Here is a 6,005-nt window from a genome sequence, read left to right as displayed (position 1 = left end):
GGCGTCCGAGAGACCCACGGCAAAGATGCGCGCTCGAGAAAATCGTATCGGACGCGCGAAGGTCGTGCGATACTCCCGAGGACGCGGACGTTCGACAATCACGCGACTCATAAACGGAAAGCTCGTCTCAAATCAACGACTCGTTAAGGTTAAGCGGGGATTTTGCGGCACATAGACGCGCGCACACAAAAACTCGTCTTTCGGGCAGCGGACAACGTAACAGCGTGGCAAGGAAATCACCCGGAAGGTCGATGGCGAAGATTCGTACAAGGATCGGTCTGAGGCGCGAAGTTCGTACGGCACTCCCGAAAATCTAGCGTTTGAATAATCCCGCGGAGGTCACGCGAAGGTCACGCGATCTATTTAAGAGAAAAGCGTACTCACTCGGGCGCTTCCTTGGAACGGTCGCGATTGCGAGCTGTTGAGGCTATTGTTCGTGGCCGGCGGGCCTGTTGCTGCGCTGCTGTTGCTGCTCCTACTGCTCCGCTTCTGTCGCTCTGCTTCTGCTGCTCTGCTTCTGCTGCTCACTTTATGGCACTCGCGCGGAAATCCCCTGGTCGGCTCCAGGGCTCAGCGGCGCACTGGTCGGCACCAGAGTTCAGCGGGTACTGGCGCGCCGTTTTTCGGCGACGCACCGCTTCTCTTCACTTACCTCCCCTTAGTTATTAGCTGATTGGTTGGCTTGTTGCGAAGCCGGGTGTCAGCGCCATCTATACCGGTATCCCTAGACCGCGTAATTTATTTATTGGTCGTGCGTTGGCGCCTAATTTGCCTACTGGCTACAGAGATAGCGTCGGTTTCATCCTATTAGTCTAGCTACTCCTAAGCCGATAACGATTGGTTGGTCAGTTAGCGTCGCTTGTCTATCCTTGTCTATCCGGTGCTCGTTGGTCTTGCCGATTCCCCTCACTCGCGTCCGATCGGTTTCATATCGGCGGTCTCGCTTAGTCTCACGCGCTCGGTTACCCCTACTTTAGTCTAGCTAAGTCTGCCTCAGTTAACGGGGGCTTGCGATCAGCTGATCACAGCTGGAAACTCTAAGGGCTTCCAGCTTTCCGAGGGAGTGTCGAACCGGGTCGTGAGTGCGCGAGGGGTTGTACGCGGGTGTAAGGGTCGTGCGCATCGGTCAGGGAGACTTCTGGGAGCCATAGATCGCGAGATCCGGACGTGCGTGGGCGGGTGCATACGGCCGTAGCTGTTCGGTCGCATTTTCTAGCCGGAGCGGGGCTAGCACAGGTAGTGTGTTTTTCGCGTGATGACGCATCATCACAACTTCTCTAGATCTGTCTTTTCTCTCTGATTTATTTTCTCCTTCTAGATCCCTGCAACCGTTATTTGGGTTAGTGCTAAGACAACACTTGATATTGTTGTGTTTAATAGCTTTATTAAGCTCTAACTATTACTTAGTTTACGTGTAACATATTAATTTATAAGTTTATACCTGTTTCAGAATCTCTACGTGCAGTATCACGACTGGGATTAGCAGTAGCATCTCCTGGACAATCTTGGAATTTCATATCTGAACAAAATATTATTGAATGTTTTCATCTAATTTTGAGATTGCCATATAGTTTCTTTCCTAGCTTCACCAGATACGTCCCATGAAGCCAATCCGAGAATCAACAAATACTTCTAAAGTTAATCAGCACTATTGCCATGTACACTTTTTTCCAGATGATCATACATAGAGCAACTTAATAAGAAGGGGTGATTGCTAACGTTTACAATATCGGATCAACAATTAAAGTAAATGTCAAAGTCTTTGAGGTACTGACCATACTTATGAGGTTGTTAGTGCAACAACCTCGATTTTAGGGAGTTCAGTATTTCAATTTTAATTTAGTTTAATTTTTTATTCAATCATTTGATTATTTATTTATCTCAAAGTAAAATATTTGTCTAATTTCTCTAACATATTTCACTACAATGTAAACTATTCTTTTTCAACTAGTAATTATATAAAAGAAATCAGTCATTACGTTAATATGCCCAGTACCATCATTTCTGAGTTGACGGATAACTTTTGTATAACGGTATACTATATGCACAGCGATTATGCTTCATTATCGGCACAAGTGTAGTGAAAAGTAAACTCAATCAGCTGTCCATGTCTAAGATCTATCAATTTATAATTATTGATATAGTTTCGAAATGGATCAGATATAATCATTGGCAATTTACCAGACGCTCAATTATAAGCACTTGTATCTACAGATTATTCCATTTTATATGATCCTGGTATAATTAATAAAATCTCTCCCTTTCCTTTGCCCCTCCACATTTTAATCGAAAAGTAAAACTTACATGCGAATAGGTTACCGCTAATAACTAAAACCAAGAGGTTCAATTGAAATCAAGTTTATAGGTGAAAGAAAGTAAAAGTTGTAATATAACAATTTTCACTTCTTGCAACTACTTCTTGACTCTAGGTAGTAGCGACAGTCTACTTGCATGTAAGTCTTACTTTTCGAGAAAAGTTTGGTGGGGCAGAGGAAAAGGGGAGATTTTATTAATACTAGGAAAGTAGTTTTGAACGTTACATGAAAAAATATTTTTGGAAAAATTTATCCGCTGTCGTAATATACGTAGATATACATATAGATATATATATATATATATACATGCACACACAGACACACACACACACACACACTAAAACGCCAGTAATGTACAATAACTTATTTTCTCATATAGGACGTATTATTGCTGTAAAATTTCAGAAAGGTTTCATGAAAGTTATATATTTCTAAAATATTACTATTATTGTACAACTTGAAATACAAAAATGTTATAGGATAAGATTTTACTTCACTACTTAAAATATATGTAATATTTTGAATAACATTATTTTATTCAAACATTAATTTATTCAACATTATTTTATTAATACATTGCATTAATATTTTTCGTAACATTTCTGTGTGCTTAGTGGCATGATCATACAAATATTTCTCAAACATTCCAATGAAATTTTACCAGAACATTGCAAAATAAGAAACGTTGCAGATTTTTATCTTGCAATATTTTGGTAGGGTTAGTTATACGGACATATAAATTGCTTCTGAAATACTTCATGCAATTTTATCATAACCTTTTTAAAAAAATATTACAGCAACTTTATTTGCAATTTTTTTTGGAAGTTTTTTTTCCTCGAACGTATAAATATTTCTAAAATATTTCAATGAAATCTGCCCGAAACATTTCAGGGAATGTTGCTAGATCTTTTCTCGCAATGTTTTGTAGTTTTTTCGCACGAAAATATATAATTATAAATTTACATCTCTATGCAATAAAAATCGCAAAAACATTATACAGAAAAATTACACGAAAAATTTCTGATAAATTTGACAAAATTTATCAGAAATTTTTTGGGAATTCTTAGTTTTTTATAGAAATAAACATTTATATATTGATTATGTTAGTATTATATTATTACACTTATTGATGTTTATCTCTATAACTAAATTAATTTAATTTAATTCAACTTTTAATTAAATAAATAAATTTAGTATAAATTAACTCATAAAAATTGCCAACATTTTAATATTTCCTCTTTCAAAATGTTCACTCAAAATCTTAATTTGAATGAATTTTTTATCCAATAGTTTCTCTAAATTTTGTCATCTCTCCTACCTATAATTATCAATTATTCAATATCTATACTATTATTAGTATAATATCAATATGTAATTACTTATTAAAAATCGAACAAATATAAATTATAATGCATCAAAGAATAACCACATTCATTCATCGATTAAAAAGAAGTATGTAAATAAAATGCTACTTCTGGTGATATTTTTATGAAAGCCTTGAATGTGTTTAGGATACAATATTTAACTATATGAATAACTATTGAAAAAATAGTATATCGTTATACATAAAGTGGTCTGATATTATTCTGACTGTATAATTAAATAAATCACAAAATCTTAATACAATCCCAGTACAAAAATGAAATCCGCGTTTCTATCAACCTCCTTTCAAGAGAGATAAAAACTGTAAGTGAATCGGCATTGATAAATTGATAATTTTAGTGATCTAGAGAGCGTCATATAATGAATCTTTTGCATCTGTTAAGCAAACAAATTTTAATTCTATAATAACTAGTGTTTCCATGATAACTAACATTTCTATAATAACTAGCGCTCATACGGAAGTCATCAAGACGACTTGTCGAATAAAAGTCATCGATGTTTGCTCGTTTATTTCAATTCCGTTATTATTTTTCACAACTGGCTCAATTAGTAGTCTCGATAACGTTTATTGAAATTCTAGTAATTATTATTGAAACGTCTGGAAAAGCGTAAGAATCAACCGATAAAACTATCTTTACATCTACAAAACTATCGATAATATTTTAGTTTAAAATTAACGTGTATTTGAATTAGTTTATTTCTTTGGAGAAAAAAAGTCATTTCGCGACATTATGTTGGTCATTACAGAATTAGACATGATTATTTATTCATAAATACATAAAAATAAATTTTTGTGGTTGATATAAAAAAATTTAGAATTGATTTGATGAGTAGAGAGTTGAAATAATACATTATACATGTATTCTTTCCTCTTCTGTACACGAAGATTTTCCTAAGAAAGGAACCTAAGAAATATATAATGATAAATTAGTAGAAGACTATACAAATATGAATTATATTTAAGCGATGACAAAAACTTTAAGAAATAATTATTATGGATTTAAACAGAAGAGAGTGAAAGTGGGTGGTACTAACTATATCTGTCAAGTATGGCTTCTACATGTATGTATCCAGAGACTCAAGGTAAGCCAAGTAATTTCTTGATCCCTTTTAATTAAATAAGAATGAGTCCTTAAGATTGTTTACCGTCTTAACCGATTTTTGGATGCCGCTTATATGTACTGACTGTTTGTGTATATATGTCGATGTGTACGCGTGTGTGTAAGTGTAGATGACATTATATACATACATACATACATACATACATACATACATACATACATACATACATACATACATACATACATACATACATACATACATACATACATACATACATACATACATACATACATACATACATACATACATACATACATACATACATACATACATACGTACATACATACATACATACGTACTTACCTACATACATGCATATATATACATACATATATATATATACATATATATATATCGCTCATTCACTAATATAGTGATAGTAAAGTGAACAAAGCTAAAGTCTAACTGAAAGTAAAAAGTAGAAGTATCAGTATAATTAAGGACTGCTACCAGTTAGCTTCGATGAACTTGTTAAAGATTACATTCAAGTTATCTGTTACGACTTTAGTAAGAAAATAGTGTTTTTTTAATATAATTTAACAAAGTAAATTTTATTCTGTACGAAAAAAAGCAATTTATATCATAGACAATCAGGTAAATATTGTTTTCAGTTAAAGTGAATTTACTCATCATTTATCCTCTTGGTTTTTTATCTTTTTGATTTAATTAGTTTCTTACCTATGAAATAATTATGAAAAAATATTAAAAATTTTAATATTTATCTGTCTCCAGTTTCTGTTTTTTTCTTTTCTTTTTCTCGTATTAAGCGAATGAGTGTAACTTAATCAACGATTAACAGTTAAAATTCAGATTGTAACATGTCTCATGCCAGTATATTATGACAGAAGAGTGACGATTCTAAACGAATATTGAGTTTGCATTTGTAAACATGGAGAGAAGACATTACTTTTCATATACTTTAAATGATTTTTATAATTAATTATAATGATTCTAATTTTGAGTGACAAGAATCTTATAATTATATCAACTTTTCAAGTTTGTTTAATATGGGGAAAAATAAGAGAACATAGAACGTGAATAGTGTCATTGATAGAATGTTTGAAAACAGTTTGCGAAATATCCCAGGTTAACTTATTCTAAGGCTTTTTTCGATTCATACATTATTAAGATTGATATAGCGTTAAATTCAGAAATTGATAGGAAAATGAAAAAGATTACACGATG

General features: G+C 33.5%; 1 protein-coding gene across 1 annotated transcript in view; it reads left to right on the top strand.

The window, feature by feature from the left end:
• The first annotated feature begins 5,248 nt into the window (after positions 1 to 5,248).
• LOC131663734 (rhodopsin-like) overlaps positions 5,249 to 6,005 on the top strand; it is a 409,861-nt gene continuing 409,104 nt past the window's right edge. The window contains exon 1 of the mRNA XM_058934327.1: positions 5,249 to 5,414. The gene's annotated coding sequence lies outside the window, so the exon portion shown is untranslated. The remainder of the gene's footprint in view (positions 5,415 to 6,005) is intronic.

This window comes from Phymastichus coffea, unplaced genomic scaffold, assembly GCF_024137745.1.
Source record: "Phymastichus coffea isolate CEN01 unplaced genomic scaffold, Cenicafe_Pcof_1.1 PCOF00002, whole genome shotgun sequence".
NCBI lineage: Eukaryota > Metazoa > Arthropoda > Insecta > Hymenoptera > Eulophidae > Phymastichus > Phymastichus coffea.
The sequence above is the reverse complement of the archived record's forward strand: the minus strand, read 5'-3'. Positions and strand labels throughout refer to the sequence as shown.